The sequence below is a fragment of the Adiantum capillus-veneris genome, chromosome 30 (assembly GCF_014529385.1).
Source record: "Adiantum capillus-veneris isolate H3 chromosome 30, ASM1452938v2, whole genome shotgun sequence".
Lineage (NCBI taxonomy): Eukaryota > Viridiplantae > Streptophyta > Polypodiopsida > Polypodiales > Pteridaceae > Adiantum > Adiantum capillus-veneris.
In genome coordinates, this window is record NC_140960.1 from 99,613,562 (window position 1) to 99,631,961 (window position 18,400).

The window sequence follows — 18,400 nt, forward strand, 5'->3', positions numbered from 1 at the left end:
AGGTCTTATAAACATGTCCTAGAAGTTTCGTTACATTTGGATGTCATTTGATGATGTAATGGATGTGATTTGCTTTCCGATGAGCGATTGTCTTTTGGTGATTTCAGTCACATGAGTGTAGCCTATTAGATGCGAGTTGTTAGTTTTTTTTCAAGAGATTGACAACCTCTTGTAGCCTCTATGCACTAGTTAAGTCAGCTTCGTCCCATGGTTTGACAAATTAATCGTGGTTCTCGCACACACACACACACACACACACACACACACACACACACACAGAGATTTGGGCATCTATCAATGAATATTTTCAAAATTAAAAACCTTTTTTCCTTTAGGAAAAGTCTATATAAATAGGTATTAGGTGATTATTTTTTAAGTGAAAGACCTATCAGTAGAAGAGACAAGGAGTCTAGACACCTAAGGTACAACTCTATCTCTCACTCTATCTACCTCTTTGTCTCTCTCGCTCTATCTCTTCTACCTCTCTATCTCTCGCCCGCTCTTGTGTAAAGCTGGGTGAGCACTAGCGCTTGCCCCAAGCCCTTGCAGGTAAGAAATCGATCTTGTCCAACCTCTCTTGTCTATCCGAGTGAGCGATGGCGCTCACCCCAAGCCAATATCGCGGCCTTGAGAGAGAAAGTTGAATGGTGGTAGAGCGGCCTATATAAATAGGTCGTGGTAATTTTTTTTTAACACAACCTCTGTATTGTTGCTACCACGTTCAACATAATCAAGCTATGTACTATTGCTACCATGTTCAACATACTCAAGATATGCAGGTCCTTTCGTGATGCGTCTAAACTTAACAGTCTGAGCCACTATATTTTCATGTATTACTAGGTCTTTCAATGGGCTGTTGAGCACTACACTCTGGTATGCAATATGGCGTGCTTGTAGATCTTTAGTGAGGGGATTGAAAATGATAGAATCCATTTCAAAAAACCCTATCATGAACGCCTCCTCAAAAGTTTTCATATAATGAGAGGGAAAAAACGTAATTCTAGCATACATGCCCATAAGTATATCGCGGTTGGGGACTTCAATCTCTAGATTTCAAGAAATGCCTTTAATACCTTCGAGAAACACCTACCATGGATGCTTTGTTGCATCAACGTCTTCAAAAGCTTGAATACATGCGATTATCATCTTTGTTATTTTGGTCAGCCTTTGGCATGTCAAGTTTGGCACATATCTCATCTGATTAATCACTGCTTGCATTGTGTGCACCATATATGACTTTGTCGGCTTGTAGTTGTTGAGGGGCTTTGACAATACTGGGTAGTTTAGAACTGATGGTTGATGAGTCTTCCATTTGAAGTAGCTATCGCAAGATCGCCATCAAGAAATTGGGGGCAAAATGTATGGTCGATCTTGAGATGTTGTGGTGCATTCCTGTACATTCTCTCATCTTATGGTCGCTTTATGCACCATTTCTTCCTCCACAATGGTTGACTTTCTAAAATTAAAAAGTAGTACCTGATCTACGGTGATTGGCACGTCTTCATAGTCCCTTTGGCATTTAGTTCTAGAGAGGTTAAGAGCTTCTTTTTCCATAGTAGTGTCTCTTGCTTCATCAATGGCAATGGAATCATTTCATGGCCAAGATTTTTGATCACTTTATCTAGCTTTATCATGATCAGGTCCACCAACTCAATCACTTTGAGCTCATATAGCATATATTTCTTGTGAGAGTTGTCGAGAATATCCTCAATCCACTTCTTGAGATCCTCTCTATCATCTACTTGCTCTCTGTTATCTTCAAAGTCATGTATACTGCCCCTTTTTTATGTGCTTCGTAGGTCCAAGGGGAGTAACACTGCTGTTTCAAAATCTACCACCTGTTGTGCGGTTTGGATTGGTACAATTGCCTTTGCTTGCAGGGCACTGATTGCCAAATCTTTGCTTTGCATTTCTTGAGCATGTATTTTTGCTTGGCTGGCAAGATCTGCTTTAGCTTTTGCCAATTGATCTTGGATCTCTTTGATCTCCTACTCCCGTTGTGTTTGGGTGGCCATTGTATTGCCAACATCATCTGTCTTTGAAGCTTCTCTTGTGCTAACTCTTCATTAAGCACTTTGATCTAAGTCTGTTGTGGTAGTTGGATCTTGAGAAGTAGAGGCAGGAGCAAGGACTTTCTTGAATGGTCAGGAGAGTTGAGAATGTATGCTTTACCACATCATATGATTCACGCAAATTTGAATATTTATTCTGCTCTCATGCCAGAGTCTCCTTAGTGTCTGTTGCTCCGCTTACATCTTGCTATTAGCCTCGATCTTCTTTTCTAAATCCTAGAAGATGCTTGCTACATATTTCTTTTCGTGCTCTACGGAAACCTTGAGATCTTCTTTTTCTTCTTACAAAGGCACTCTATTTGTTGTTGTAGCTTTTCAACTTCTCTGATAGCTACATTTGCTTCTTCTTTTGCATCCCTGGCATCCAATTTTTGCAAATTTGATATTGCTCTTTGGCATCAAAATTGGAACCGTATCATCTCTAAATGCTCTTCTAGCTCAAAATCCCCAATGAGCTTGTCAGTCACCTCAACTGTGGCTCTTGATATTGGTGGGATCTCTCTCCGCACTTGAGTGGATTGTTGTTGAGAGGTCTCTTGAATTTGTTATATCTTATCCTGATCGCTCTTTGTCTGGTCCTTTGGCTGCTCTTGTTTCACTTCTTTCTTGCCTTGATTGGTTTTCCCAGCTTCAAATTCCTTTTTCTTAGCTTGCGTTTCCTCTTGGTCCTCTTCAAATTCCTTCTTTTTGTCTTGGTCTTTCATTTGTTCTTGCTTTTTAGTAACAGGAGGGGGGGTGGTGGTTTGGGCAAGATTTGTTGTTGTTCGGTCTCCATTTTCGTCTTCTCTTGCCAGTCCATGGTCGTTTTATCTTTAGGAGAATCCCCGTACATTGATCTTGTCATCTTTTGCCTTTCAGACTCTTCTTCCTCCCTCCATTTGGCTTTGTGCTTGAGAACATCATGAATTTTTTGTCTCATAGCCCTAGCTAGCTTGGCTTCCTCTGCCTTCTTGTGTCCGTATCGCTTAATTTTTTCTAGCCGTTCTTCTTTAATCTTCTCGAGTTTCTTGTCAAGCTCAAAATCATATTGTTCATTTTCTCTAGAGATGGCCTCCTCAACCTTTTTCTTCTCAGTGGGCTAACTTTGCTAACCATTCTTCTTGAAGTCGTTGAGCTTCTTCCATTGACCTTTGTACTTGAGACTTTGGGAATTGGGATCAATGGGACCGTAGCATCTTCCTCCTCCTAAATTGATTGATACTCTAAGAAAGTATTGTGGTTTCTTGCCTTGATTTCCCCGCTGAGCTCAAAATGTGAGTTCGTGGCCTCCCGATCTCGTGTCTTGGCCCTTGATCTCCTTCCCCTTGTTCTTCTTTTTGTATGTGTTGTAGAGGAGCTACCCACCGATCTAACAACATGTTTGACTTTATGTAGCAAGTCCAATTGCAATTCTAGTGCATTTAAGTGATTGATCATTCACAGGGCTTGATATGCTATTCTTATGAGAACTGGACCCGAATTCATGTTGGTCTTATTTCTATCACTTCCCTTGAGGCTAGCTTCAACCAAATTCTTGAGGATGTAATTCCCGAGATCACATCTGATCACCCTCCTTTCTACTAGGCCCATTGCCATCACCACTGCAATGTGTAGATTGGGCTGCTCTGTGTATAATGGCGGCTTTTGTACTTTCAAATGCTGTGAAATGAGTTGTAAGGGTAGCTCGGTCTTCAAATAGATCAAGTCTTTGTATGTGAACTCATGACCTTACTACTTTACAAAGGACTTGTTGTTATCTATGGTTTTGGTCTTTTTTAGCTGATTGTGGTTGCTGACAGGGAGATGGAGAGCCTAGCTAATGAGCTCATCTATAATCCTTACTTTAATGGTGGCTCCATCTTTGTATGTGAAGTGTTGCCTCTTCGTCCCCTAAGCTATTGGTCACAATATTTTGGAGTTTGGATCTTTTTTGCATCCCCTGGGTCAAAATGACCATTTGCATATTGACTTTCTAATTTTCCAGAGTTTTGGGGTCAATATGTGTCCATTTGATTCAAAGTTTCATGATGGTATCTGTTGGCTAACCTCTAACTCTGGTCAAATTTTGTAGACTTTTGGCACTGTTGGGGGTACATGGATCGCGATCCATGTTGGGAAGCGTTTTCAATTTATGTTTACATCAATAAGTAGGTGTTGTTGAGAGGATTCTTTTGCACAATTATCTTTGGATTTGGAGGGGGGAGGAACATGGATCCCTATCCATGTTCCACCGCCTTTTTGCACTATGGTTACATGGCTAGATTCTGTCCACATTGGTGAGCTTATTGATGAAATCTTTTAGAATTTGGAGTGGTTTTGACGCCCCTATGAACTCCCAACAATTTATAGATTTTTCATCTTGGATTTGATCCATGCGGTTGTTTCATTGTTTTTTATGCAGTGTGGGCTATATACATTTGCTCTTGATGAGTTAAGGATCATACCCATCAAAGCTGGTGCAATAAGATGTCCCTGGGTGTTCGTAGTAGGTAAAAATGCATTAGGTCACTCTAGGTCACAAAGGGCTCTCTCTCTCTCTCTCTCTCTCTCTCTCTCTCTCTCTCTCTCTCTCTCTCTCTCTCTCTCTCTCTCTCTCTCTCTCTCTCTCTCTCTCTCTCTCTCTCTCTCTCTCTCTCTCTCTCTCTCTCTCTCTCTCTCTCTCTCTCTCTCTCTCTGTGTGTGTGTGTGTGGCTCTATCAAATGCAAATGAGCTCTACTTTGCCCCGATTTACCTATATGTGCCCGACCTACCAAGATTGTTAAGTGTATACTTACCTTGTCTGCCCTGATTTCTCAAAGCATACCACCGGTTGAAAAGGTTCATCATTTGGATTCTTGGTCACCAATTGCCCTCAATTTTGCAATTTTGGTCCGCTCTAAGTTGGGCCAAATTTTAACTTTTGCCAAATCTTTCCAAACTTGTTATGCTTGAAGCTCTTTCTTTGGAGATTTGGTATTTGCTTCCAGATCTTGCTTCTGACTCTTGGCTCAGCTTATTAATGTTTTATCTTTATTAGATCAAAAAAGAAAGAGAATTACTTAAAATTGTTATTATTTGGCCAAAAATTAGCCAAAATTATTCCATGCACTCATATATACATACTCTCACTCTAAGCATTATGTCTATCAAAAATTGTCGGTATGGCTCATTATTATGCCTGATAAGAGCTAAATCCTAGTAAAAAGCAATAAAAAAGCAAATTTTAGGCAAAAAAAAATGCTTTGTACACTATATACATAATTTCTCGACATCTTGCAACTTGAGATCTTGGAATAAGCTACCAACGCTATTGTTACTCCCCCCATCCAATTCTGAGTCGTCTTGGACGAAGGTGTGTGCAATGTGCATGGAAGCAGACAGCATGTCTATGCAAGACCGTGTAATGTGGCCCTATTATGCCAATGGAAGAGATGCATTGGGTAACAATATGTTGTGAAATATCAGTGGCTTTCATTGATGAGGCTCCAGCTAAACTACATTGTCCGAATAGAACCTTTTGAAGATGGCACGCTCTTTCCTTGATTGTCGGTTTTCTAAGTACCATTGGTTGAATGATGGTTGTTCTTGGTTTCCATTTTGGTACCCATTTGTAGTTTGGTTGTGGAGACTACACAAATGTTTCTCTCTGTGGTTGTTTAGGTCTCCATTGCCAAGTCAGCTTTTTGGTTGCTTGGTGAATCTTTTGTTTGCTCTTGGTGAGCCATTGATACTTTTGTTGCTTGGATACAGAGTGTGTCCTATGTTTTGGCTTCCCTTTCCAAGTATAATTGCTTTGAGGGGTTGGGTTCTTTGTTGGTTGTTTTTTAGTAGAGCTAAAAGGCATATATGAAGCTTTAGTCTTGGGTAACCTTATCTGCTTTGATTTTTTCACCATTAGTGACTTCTTTACCCAGACTTACTTGATTTTTTTTCCATGGGGTTGTGTAGTCAGTATAGTTTTCCAGCTAGATGATTGTTCTAATTGAATTGGATATACGTTCAAGATATGATCTATTGGTGCCAAGGGAGTGACATAAGTGGTGCACTTAAGGTTGAAATTTAAAGTTTCTTCGTGACAATCTGAAACTGCTTTGTACATTTGCATCCATGAGACTCCCAAGATGATTGCTTCATTAAGATCAGTGTCCGCCATAATATGGAATTGATGCAGGCAGTGATGGGCGTCTATGTTGATTGTTGACCTAAGTTGATCATCGTCCCTTTGTTTGCTTCTTTGAGCTTGATCTTAATTCGCATCAATATTTTGTCTAACAGCTTTAGGTATGTTGAATACTTCATGGCATTGACTCGCGCTCCAGTATCAACGAGTGCTCATTTTGTTGATCCATTTGCCAACTAAATATTGATGCATACAAGCTAGCTTGGCTCTATCTGAATTGCTTCGATAGGAGGAGTTGGGATTGTTTGGTATTCTTTGTGCTTAAAAACTCACAACTTGGATTCGTCCTTTGCATGTTCTTGAATGGCTTGAGCAATCTGCTTCTGTTCGGCTGCTTGTTGTATCTTTTTTAGCATTTTCATGGTTACTAGTAGATGGTATTTTTTTAACGTGCAAACACTAATCCAATTAGGCATCTCCTCTCCCTCTAATGTTGCAAGTTTTATGGCTCCAGTATATGATATGTCGTTATTCACAAATGGGCCATTACCTCACTTTTGCAACTTTTTGGAGTGTTGCATTAAGGTGTAGGTTAATACATAGTCTGAGAGATACCCCTCCCCAGGGGTCTATGCACAAAATACAAAATTTACATGTTTATACAATTTTCAATATACATCAGAGTTGCAAAGCGTTTGCATAGGGGAGGAGTTCTTAGTGCATTAGCTGAATTGTATCCAAAGGCACTTAGAAACTAGTGCTACCTTTGAATGGGTGCTATGAATAAAAGCGTACTCGAGAAAAAATAACATTATGGAAGGTAATATATTTGTACATTGCAGAGAGAGAGAGAGAGAGAGAGAGAGAGAGAGAGAGAGAGACGGAGAGTAGTGGAGTGTGAAATGGAGTGTACAAAGACACAAGAGAATGACAAAAGAGAATCTTTAAATGCCCCATTTGAATGAAACATGCAACGATGTATTAATGCAATAATAAAATTTGGGTATACCATAACATCAAAAATATTAAATGACTAGCAAAGCACCGGGCCCTGTGAAGGGATCGACCGGTCCACCCATCCACTTTCGCTCTACTATGGACAAAGATAATTTCACTTTGCTGCCCGGGAGCGAGCCAAAACACCTCCAACCTACCTAAGCTAAACATAGGCTGAGGCTGCTTCACCTCCCTCCATGAACCTGAGCTCTAAAAGGATCCCAAATACTAGCAGGTGGTAGGGTATCAACCCCAACCATACCAAATTAGGCGTCATGCCTCTTCGATTCCCACCATCGACTGTTTAGACAAAGCCAAGGCAATATCCTCGACGCATTAGTGTTAACCCTCGTGGCTCACGGACACCCTATCGCCTACGACGGACACTGTAACCGTATTATTTATTTAAGTAGAGTCAGGCACCGGGCTTGTCGGTCCAATAGGGAAAGGTAGAGTGATCGCCGATGAGAGGCGCACTCTAACACGAACATGCTAGGGTTAGTTGGCTAAGCATGGGCGCCCAAGTGTGAATGGGGTGAGCTCATATAAAAGCCAACTAAACCTAATTTTTACTCATTCTCTCATTGTGCAATAGAAGCTGCTCTTGCTCCATCTCCACCTTCTCCTTCACCATCTCCTTGTGTGTGTGCGTGTGAGAGAGAGAGAGAGTGTGTGTGAGAGTGTGTGTGCGATCAAGTGTTGCGGCGGCACGACGGCGGCGAGGCGGTTGAGCGCGGCGTAGCGGCGTCTCCCTCTTCTTCGCGGCGAGGAATCCTCTACGGCAGGAGCATAAGGCGGTGAGTGACACACCATTGCCCTCTTGAGCTTACTAGTTAAACTAGTTGTGTGCTTGGAGCCGCCGTCTGCGGCTCGTACACGGTGTATCGGCAAGTCCCTTGCTTCGACAGTGCGGCAAGGAGCGCACATTTTTGGCACCGCTGCCGGGGAATAGCCCTGCACTAATCCCAAGAGGCACTTTGTGCTTCTTGTATGAGTGGTTTGCAGTAGGAAGGAAGAGGGAGAGGAAGGCGTATTTTTTCTGCAAGTTGTTAATTCTGTTTTCCAAATGCGCACAGTTTGCATTTTCTGTTTTTCTGCTGCGTACATTCAGTAATCAGTTAGACAGTTAGCAAAATTCTGTTTTTCTGTTTACACACAGTTAGCATTTCTTGCGTTTTTTTTGCTTTGTCTGTGTTTTCACTGCACAGTTCTGTCAAGTTTCATTTTCTGTGTTTTCTGTGTTTTCTGGTTTGTGCACAGTTAGGCGCACAGTTAGTTAATTAAGTAGGTTAGTAATTAGATGAACCACTGATTAGCAGGTCAGTAGGTAGGTAGGGCAGTAAATAGTTAGGTGAGGTCAACGCGCACCAAAACGCGGACCAAATAATATCTCTTTTTTTTTTTTACATTTTTTTTGCCAAAATAAAAAATCAGAAAAAAAAAGTTTTTTTGCAAAAAAAAAAAATTTGAAAAAAAAAACCCAAAAAAAAAAACGCGAGTGAGTGGGAGGTCAAATTTTCGAAAATAAAAAACGTGAGTTATAAAAACGTACGGGTTGGTTTGTATAAAAGTTAGATCGGGATCGGTTGCCCAAGCCCAAGCCCAGGCCCAGGCCTCAGTCCTCAGTCTTATGATATATTCTAGACTCACTCTTATATATATACCCTACTCCCTCAAGAGAGAATGAGAGCATGTGGGACAAGTCCTCCACTCTCCTCCCTTCTCTTCCCACTTGCACCCTTAGACCTTCTAGTTTGGGCCTAGTTCCCTACTGGAAATTGACAGTTTTAGGAATTCCGAGGGCATAGAGTGACCAAACGGAGGGCTGTAAAGCACGACACGACCCGCTGACTGATACGCTCGTTTCGAGCTATCACACGGCCCATTCCACGACACGCTCTAAAAAATCTCGCAAAAAAACAAACAAAAAATACGCTAAAAACTAGTCACAAGGCCTCCTAGAGCAGCTTTTTGACACCTTAGGGTATCAAAAGCACATGCACTTACGCTTTGGGCGGGTGCTAGAACACGAGCATATTGAGGGTGCCTCTGTTCATACGGACACCCATTACCCATCCACGATAGGCTCTAGACCCTCAGCGGGGACACAAGGTAGCACCACCCAAGACCCTAAGATAGCCGCTAGTGATTCCTCCTCCGACTCAGAAATCATGGAAGCATACCCTGCCCAAAACACTGAGAGAGAAGGCCATGCACCTCCCGAAGCTCCACAACCTAGTACTAGTATGTTTAGCCGTTTCATGGAAACATTAGGTAGAGCTACTCGCTCGGAACCTGATGCAAATGAAGCACACGAAGGGGGTGGGGAAGTGGACTCTCCTTTCACATCGCACGTGGACCCCACACCCCCAAAGAGTGTCCATGTGGATATCCTGCCAACTTCTTACCAAGAAGGCCCTGTTGAGCTGCCTCCTTCAGAAGTTCCCTCTAGAGTACCGTTGGTGACAAGTAAAACCACGGGGAGCAACATTGCTTCTACCTCACAAGAAACCGTTAACACGTCGACTCTAGAAGGATTGTTCATTAATGATCATTGGACATACGACCTCCACACTGAGGTGTTGACGGATCTACACTCTGGCCACGCCTACCATGTAGGATGGATAGAGATTGTACAATCCACCTCTAGTGCCACGAGCATCGAAGATCAACAGAAAATGATCTGTAATGTTATCCATGGCATTATTCAATCAGAAAGGCAAAACCGAGGGGTAAATATACTCTCAACTGGCCCCATGAGATTTCTGGATACGAGCAAGGCTCAACAGCCTACTCTATCACAAATGGAGACTCCTCTAATGAGCCCCATGGACCCATCTTACGTCATTTCACCTGGGGTCTCTATGCAATCTGAGCCTCCGAGCGACAACTTTAGCTTCCCTAACTTGGCTCAACCCTCTATTAAGGAAAACACAGTGCTCACTCTAGGGATAAGCCTGACAGAGAATGTACCGATGACATCTACGGTTAGCGCAGTGCCACTACCTAGTGTCGTAGTACCTAATATGGGTCCTCGACCGTATGTGCCTCTAGCCCCTTATGCACACATGGCCCCCACACCTCCAATTGTACCACTTGCTTATGCTCCTCGAGTGCCGCTCCCTAGCCCTTATCCGAGTGGACCTATGCCCGGTTATGTTCCATATCCTGCATCATCCACACATATGCCAAGACCGGTACCTGTCCCTCTCCCACATATGATTTCAAGAGTACCTCCACCGGCCCTACCTCCTCACATAGGTGACTTGGCAGCGTTTGCTCAAACCATAGGTCGATCTATCGCGGAAAATATGCATCATGCATCTGATAGAGAGCCTAGAAGTAAGGCAGTACAAATCGCCAAACTCACGCAAAAATTCAATGGGGACGAAGATGCTAGAAAACACATTGAAGTGTTTGAACAAGTATGTGATTCCTTAGGGGAACGCAACGAACTATATAAGTGCAATGCCTTAAGCTTGACACTAAGTGGGAAGGCTGGAGATTGGTATAGGACCCTAAGGGTGGACGAGAAAACAATCTACCCTACCCTTCGAAGGTTGTTTCTAAAGGAGTACATACGAGAAGGTGTGCTTTGGGGTGTAGCATCTCAGCTACAGAAGGCCGAACGTAAGGAAGGAGAGTCAGTAAGGGACTTCATTAGTCGTCTAAAGCACTTAAACTCTCGCTGCCCTGTAAATGAGCGCTTCAACAATAACCAACTGCTTAATCGATTCATTCGAGGGTTGAGGAATGAAAGAATCTATAATGGACTAGTGATTAGAGGTATCACAACCTGGGAAGATGTCACTGCCAATGCAATCTAACTAGAGGACAACTTGATGATAGCAGGCATGAGGGTGTCTACTGACACGAGATCCACTAGCTCACAAGCCATTGAGTATGAACCCGTGACTGCAAAGCCCATTGCCAATGAGCCAAAGGTATTTGAGACATTCTTGACAGACCTCACCAAGGCAATCCAAGAGTCTCTTAAGGATAATCGACCCCCTCAAAATAGTCACATGTATCCAAGAAGGGAGCAACAATGGTGTTCCATTTGCTTAGGTCCACATAGCACTAGTGAGTGCCCTACGTTTAGAGTAAAATTTAATGAACTTGCAACGCATGTGGTAGGTATGGTCACCAAGCTAAGGATTGTTTAATGATCAAACGTATGATGGCAAATAGACCACCTGTAGCCTGGACGGATGCACCTCGAGCTCCTGTATTGATGCCTGCTCCACCTGTTGAGCAACTACCGCAACACATGGTCCCTAGATCTCAAAATGTTGTACAAGCTACACCGTTACCACCTCCTGTGCTAGGACCGCAGCCCCCGCATCCAAGGGTCGCCCCTATGAACCAAGTGGGTTGCGAGCCATCTAATGCTTATGCAGATGGTTGTGAGGAGGAAATAGACACTAGTATTGCCTACGGACTTGATACATTGGAAGAGTGTCCTATATACTACATGGAAGATTGTTCGGGGCAAGTCAAGCCGGTTTATCAAGCTGCTGCTCTCGCATCCAGACGTCAAAATATCAACACCCAGGCTAGGAGGCCACCTCTTCAATGCTACGAGTGTGGTGGACCACATCGGGTAGCGGAGTGCCCTATTAGGCTGCAAAAGAATGCTGCACAGATGCAAATGAATCAAGGGAGCACGTCTGCAATGCCAATACTCACATGTAATCGTTGTGGCATAGATCACTTGATTGCCCAATGCCCCTATAACCCAAATGCGCCTAAAATCACACCCCTAAATTTGGTCGAAATTGCTAGTGTGACATCGCCAATACCACCCGTCGCACCCGCTTATGCGATTACACGGTCCATGCTTCAAGGGCCAGGCCATATCCTCGAAGAGAGAGATACCGCGTCAGTTATCCAAGCAAAGAAAAAGAAGACACGAAGGAAGACGTCGCAGAATACGGGAAATTCAAAGCCAAGTTCCAAAACAAACATAGGAACAGGAGATGACCCCATGTATATGAATGACCTCGAGGATGATTCAGATTCAATCGAGACAATGGAGACTAGAACCAATACCACAAAGGGAAAGACCGACAAAGAAAACCGTAACATGGAACCAAATGAAAACCGAATAAGAGAAAACCATAAAGAGCCTCTGAAAACACCACAAGTGTTTCCAAATCCAATCCAAGACCCCCAAGATAAACCGCAGGGGCAAAAAGGGAAGAATCGTAAAAAGAAGATTGGGACGTATCCAAACCCAGTAGACGAGATTGAGCAGGTGAAACATCTAAGAGGTTTAGTGGAGGAGACTCAAAGGAAACTGGAACCAGAACCCATGCATGTCAAAATTCATGACACAGTGTTTCCCACGCAAGTTCATCCACCCCACATGAACCATAGACCGTTAGCCATATCTAGTATCATCCAAGAAGGGAGTGAGGACGGGACATCAGAAAATGAGCAAACACCTTTCTTGTTGGAAAGGATGTTTAACGAAGGAATACCTGATCCCATTGAGGAATATGAGATTCCATCCTCACCAGTTCCTAGTCAAGGACCTACACCCTGCAAAATGCCAATGAATGTTGCCAAACTAGTGGACTTCATGTCTTCTGAGGTCCGAACCACGATCATAGCAAAGCTGTATGGAGATCCTGAGTTATTCCTTGCACTTCGAGCATTCCTTAACGGAGAGCTAGGAACGGGATTACCGCAGTTTGCGCAACCAAATAGGCCTGACTCGATTATGATTGATGAGGAAAATCATGTGCAATCACTTGACTTAGATGGACACGAGTCTGTGATCGAGGTACCCATTAACGAATTAGGACAGTATTTTGAAGGCGACGAGTCTAATGCGACCCTACCCATCACTACCAAGGGATTAACTATAAAGGGAATTCTTGATGGTGGTGCGGGAGTTAGCATCGTTACAAAAGATTGTTGGGAATCCATGGGAAAACCCCGCCTCAGTGTTACTAACATTGTGGTAAAGATGGCAAATGGTACCATAGCCAAACCTATGGGGATGCTCAAGGATCTTAAGATCAAAGTTCTAGGACACAAGGTACGACATACGTTCATTGTAATGGATTTCTCTAAACACCTTATGTCATATGAAATGATTTTAGGACGACCATTCATGAGGGAAGCACAAATGGTTCATGATTGGTCTAAAAATCATGTCTATTTGCAATTCCAAGACTCTGTCCTTAGAGTGGATTTGGTGACTGGTAAGGTACACCCCTTAGGGAGTAAAACCATTATTGATCATCGCTCTGACACCACAGTTCACTCGGCCCCACTACAATATTGTTACACTTGTAAGAAGGATACAGACATTGGCCAAGATTCTCCTTACATGGATGTGTTACCGGGTATGACGGAATCAGACAACGTAGACTGGGTACACCTAGCTGCAACCATAGATACCTGGGGAAATAGAGGAACCACTTGGGTCACACCAGAGGGGGAAGAGGTACCACAAATTGCACCTCTGAACATGATAAGTGACATACATGCATCTTCTAAGGGCAAGGCAATTGTGGACCAATCTGACAGTGACACCGATAGCTCAATAGAAGACTTTGACCAACACGACTTGGACACTGACTCCCAGAGTGAAACGGATTCTGAATCCCATGAATTAGAGAGTGGAGCAAGTTCAGAGTCAAAACATTCGGAAGGACCGAGCACATCAACCGATGATAGCTCCCCTGAGAGTGAAGAGGACACCAACGAGGACTCCTTTAGTGAGCCAGATCTAAATGCAAATCAAAAGCAGGTCTCAAATAAGGAAAAGTGTCATAATAATCAATATCTAATTCTCCTAAATGATTTTCTCATATTAAACTGATCATTTAATGTGGGGAAGTGCCAAGGGAGAAAAAGCTAGAATATTGGTTAAGCTAGCAGACTGGCCACAGTAGGGATCCAAAGGAGGGAAAATAAGGATCCAAAGGGGGGGCCATCTGCAAAAGAGCCATGTGAAACAATGGGCCAAAAAGACCCTAAGGTTCAGCCCATTAAGACTTCCAAAATGCTAAGGTTCCAAAATTCAAAGGTTGTGTCCAAAGGTCAACCCTAGGGAAAATTGGATGCTTAGTGTGTGCCCTAAAAGTCTTTTCACATCCCTACATGGGAGGGGGCGAGCCCCAAAGGTAGGGGATGAGAGAGAAAGCCACACACACACACACACAGGCTCCCTTTACACAAAGGGAATGAGGGACACATGTCAGCTCCCTAGGCCAGATGCCCACAAGGTGTGCCCAATTCCTATTGGAAGACCCTTGAAGTGGACCAATGAGAATTAAGCTAGAGTAAATGTAGTTTAATTAATTTAAAAACATTTAATAAAAGAAACCAATGAGAATTAAGTCTCCTAGAAGACTATTGGGCAGTCTCCCAAAGGGTCCAATGAGCATTCAGAAGCCTCATGGCTTGCCTGATTTCTATTGGCCAGGAGACAAAGGGTCCAATGAGAGTTTTGTTTAATTATTTAATTACCTAAAGCTCTCACAAAAGGGGAAAGGGGGACACATGTCAGAAGGCTATCACTTATGCTGCTTAATTCCTATTGGTTTGACCTGGGGAGGTCCAATGAGGCAAAAGCCAGACCTAATTAGCAGCTAGGGCTCGCCCAAGAGAGAGGGGGGCTGATTTTTGCTTGGCATTGACACACACACACTCACACTTGACCATGTGTGAAGGAAGAATACTCTATCTCCTCCCAAGCTTTAATGGAGAGCTCATCACCTACTCCAAGCTTGTGAGATAGAAGCCTACATCAACACTCTCTTGGCATGTGGATGCAAATCCAACCAAGAGCCAAGCTTCAATGCATGCTCATCTTCTCTACCAAGCTAATTACTAAGCTAAGCTATGCTAATATGAGTGATAATGTGAGGAGATGTACATCTTTCTCGTAAGATACTCCTTCTTCCTCTCAATCTACTCTCATATCCTGCTAGCTCTCACCATCTTCGAAGGTGTGTGAGGTCTTGGGTCTGAGAACGGGGATAATTCAAGTTGTGTTTGATTTAGTGTTTTGCTTAGTGTATGAAGCTTCCATCTTCATTGCACTAGCTAGTCTTGAAGGAACACAAAGAATTGTATTGTACAATGTCTCTCTTGATGGGAGAAACTATAATACAAAGCCTTTTGGAGGGGGGACCGGCTCCATGCAAATCCGGTCCTCAACTGTTGTCAATAGCTTAATTTCTCTCTCTTTTGAAAGTATTGTCGATGCTATCTAATTAGGTGTTATGCTTTTTGTTGCTCTCTCCACCCAAGCACTCTTGTAATTCTCATTAGGAAGCTATTCTAATGAAATGCCCACTATGTTCATGCTGATTTCCGCTACACAAAAGTTATTAGGCCATTAAATGTTACATTGGTATCAGAGCACAAGGTTTCTCTTTTCTTGCTCAAGAAGGGAGGTCCTCAAGCTAGCTACAAATGGTTGGTATTATTAATTGCCTGTGAGTAAGTAGAATAGGGATTTTTCAGCCTTGCAGTGCGCCTGCCTTTGTGCAGTTAACGGGGCATCACCGTCGAGAGCTATGGTCTTAATAGTGGAGTCCTATGGGGCTTGCCTACGGCTTAACCACTATTGAGCTATTAGAAGCTTGACAGGAGCCGGTGCTGTCTTGATGTCGAAAGACCCTCTCTTCTATTCCTTGCAATTAATGGTATTCGAGCCGCGAGTACAGTAGCTTGAGTGCTTTTTCTAAAGGGGTAAAGAGGAGTAGCAACTAGGGCTTGAAGTGCCAAAGTACACCTAAAAAGTTTACACCTAAAAGTTGTTAGAATGGCTGACAATAGTAAAGAGAGTGAAATTAATATTGATAACTTTGATTTTGCTCATGAGCAAGCTACTAATGATGCTTCAATGCTTGTTAACTATCTTGTTTCTAGGCTTCAACAAGCCATGGGCAATCCATCTCTCCAAAGTGAAGTGCAACGGCAGCTCCGTGCTCACGGGATTCTCCAAGCTCATCACCATGACGAGAGAACACCTAGGAAGCCTCCTTGTGAGACTACCAAAAGAGGTCTCTCTCCGATTTGGGAAGAAGAAGAGAATCCATATGAAGGGCTCAAGAATTTACTTCTTGATGATGTATCTCCTTCTCAAAGGAGAACTCAAGAGCCTCCATCGAAGGAACGAGAAAGAAGCGAGTCTCCCGCCACCTCGGCGGAGATGGCTCCACGAAGACGGCGGGCTAAACGCTCTCCATCACCACCAAAGCGGAGAAGACCATCACACTCTTCTCCACGCCATAATTCAAAGAGGGATGATAAAAACAAGAGAAGAAAAAGGCGAGAAAGAGGACACCCTCTTCTCCATCTTCTTCATCCTCTTCCTCTTATGAAAGCTATGGTGAAGACGACAAAGATCAAGACAAGAAAAAGGCGAGAAAGAGGTCACTCTCTTCTCCACCTTCTTCAAATTCTTCACCTTCTGAAGAAAGTGATGGTGCAACTTTTGAACCATCAAAAAGAAGAGGCCATAGGAAATCCTATGCCGCATGGAAGAGGTCGTCCAAGCTGAAGAAATTCAAAGAGGGAGGGAAGAGCATCTCTTTCCTTACCTATGATGGCACCTTCGGTGCTACAGACAAAGTTTTGGCCTTTATCCAGCAATTCGATGCGGTGTTTGGAGATGAGGGCTTCACGGAGTCCTCTAAGCTACGCCATGTAGCTATGCACTTTCAAAAGTCCGCCAGACAATGGTGGTCTAGCCTACGAGCCAACGGTGAAGCTCCACGAACATGGAAGGCTTTAAGAGCTTCCATTATGAAGCAGTTTTTGGCCACCGATGCCAAAGACAAAGTACTCACCGAATGGCGAAGCTTAAAGCTCTCTCCCAATGAATCCATCCACAAATATGTAGACAAGTTTTGGGACCTACAACTCAAAGCCACTGTCTTCAAAAAGTTGGATTTTGGAGAGCAAAAGCAACAATTTTGTGCGGCTTAACCGAAGAAATGGCGGAGTATGTCAACTCCCAAAGGCCACGTACCATATCGGCGGTAATACACCATACTATGGTGGCCTCGCGAATCAATTTCCAAACGGGGGGTAAAAGAAATAATAAGCCCCCGGAAAACAAGGGTTCCAATGAGCCTAAGGGGAAGGACAATGTCCAAAAGTCTCCTAAGGGCAATTCCAACAAAGCTAAAGAGAAGGGAGTTTACAAAGGAAAGAATAAACTCTCTCCTGAAGAGCTTGAGCGTTATCGTAAGGATAACCGGTGTTTCAAGTGCGGCGAACAAGGGCATGCGTACCGTGCTTGTCCCCAAAAGAACAACCGCCAAGATCCTCCTAGAGCTTCTTTGGTTGAAATCCAAGAGGAAGAGATTCACCAAACTCACCACAAAGGATCTCCTCTATGCCATGCTTGGGGAAAGGTAAGAGAACATGATGCTTTTATTCTCTTTGACCCTGGTTCTACTCACAATTTCATATCTATGGAGTTAGCCACCAAGCTAGGCATACAATCCTACGAGATGGGAGATATCCTACCCGCAGACAGTGCCTTCAAGGGGCAAGAAGCTTCAGTCACTCCCTTAATCGGGAAATTGAGGCTTCATGTCCAAGGCTATGTGGACAAAGAGGACTTCTTTATCTCTCCTCTCAAGCATGAGGATGTAATCCTAGGGGCACCATGGTTTGACCGCCTGGCTGCCGATGTTAAATTTCCTGAAAGGAGAATCTCCTTTAAGTTCAGGGAAAAGGACATGTATATAGATGCTAAGGAGATGGGTAACACCATCCCCATTGTACATACACCAGCTTTCAACAAGTCAATAAAGAGCTCTATTTCCGTGTACATGATTTTTGTTAAAGATTCTCAAAATGAACCTAATGCTTTAGCAAAAGAAAATAAAAGCAACCAAAAGGAATTAGAGTTATCCAATTTTCTCAAGGGGTTTCAAGATGTTTTTATTGACGACATCCCTTGTGAGCTACCTCCTAAACGAGGTAATGACGACCATGCAATTGAACTTCTTCCAGGAAGTTCACCGCCTAACAAACCTCCTTATAGAGTTTCTCAAGCTCAACAAGAGGAGATTATGCGGCAAGTGCATGAGTTAGTTGAGAAGGGCATGGTTAGGCCTAGCTCATCTCCATTTTGCTCACATGTGCTATTAGTGCAAAAGAAAGACGGCACATATCGTATGTGTGTCGACTATAGAGCACTAAATAGGATCACTATCAAGAATAGGTTTCCCGTTCCACGGGTAGAAGACCTATTTGATAAGCTACAAGGAT